Below are 925 nucleotides of genomic sequence, written 5' to 3'. Positions count from 1 at the left end.
GACAGTGTTGTTTTGCTGTGTGAAAATCTATCTGCTACTTGACAGTGTTGTTTTGCTGTGTGAAAGTCTATCTGCTACTTGACAGTGTTGTTTTGTTGTGTGAAAGTCTATCTGCTACTTGACAGTGTTGTTTTGCAGAAGTCAAGTAACTGTGTCATTACGCGTGTGTCTGTGTGTGTGTGTGTGTGTGTGTGTGTGTGTGTGTTAATGGGGGCGTTAACAGCTGCTTTCTAATGAGAGTCAGTTTACTGGACCTAATTAAGCAGAAAATGGCCACATACCTCCAATGCTAAAGTAGTTGTGTACGTGTGTGTGTGTGTGTGTGTGTGTGTGTGTGTGTGTGTGTGTGTGTGTGTGTGTGTGTGTGTGTGTGTGTGTGTGTGTGTGTGTGTGTGTGTGTGTGTGTGTGTGTGTGTGTGTGCGGACCCGAAACAGATGGCCCAAGGACCTCAGAGCATCCCGGCACTTTGCCTGTGCTGCACAGGCAGTCGGACACTCAACGCCTAGAACAAGGAACTCCACCCGGTGTCACTGTCAACACTATCCCCCCTGCAACAGGATCATTATCCTGTCAAAGGTTCCTGTGTAATATTATGTTGTATTGTCACTATAATATAAGCGGATTTTAAAGTTTGAAAAAATATAAATCCTAACAGGAACAAAACGTTTGCAATACAAAAAAAAGATATACACTTGTAGGCAGCAGTGCATCTGGTTGTTCTCCTGTAATTGACACACACCCTGACCGTTGACACACACCCTGACCGTTGACACACACCCTGACCGTTGACACACACCCTGACCGTTGACACACACCCTGACCTTTGACACACACCCTGACTGTTGACATACACCCTGCCCTTTGACACACACCCTGACCTTTGACACACACCCTGACCTTTGACATACACCCTGCCCTTTGACA

The sequence above is a fragment of the Oncorhynchus masou genome, chromosome 24 (assembly GCF_036934945.1).
Source record: "Oncorhynchus masou masou isolate Uvic2021 chromosome 24, UVic_Omas_1.1, whole genome shotgun sequence".
Lineage (NCBI taxonomy): Eukaryota > Metazoa > Chordata > Actinopteri > Salmoniformes > Salmonidae > Oncorhynchus > Oncorhynchus masou.
Note: the sequence above shows the minus strand (reverse complement) of the source record.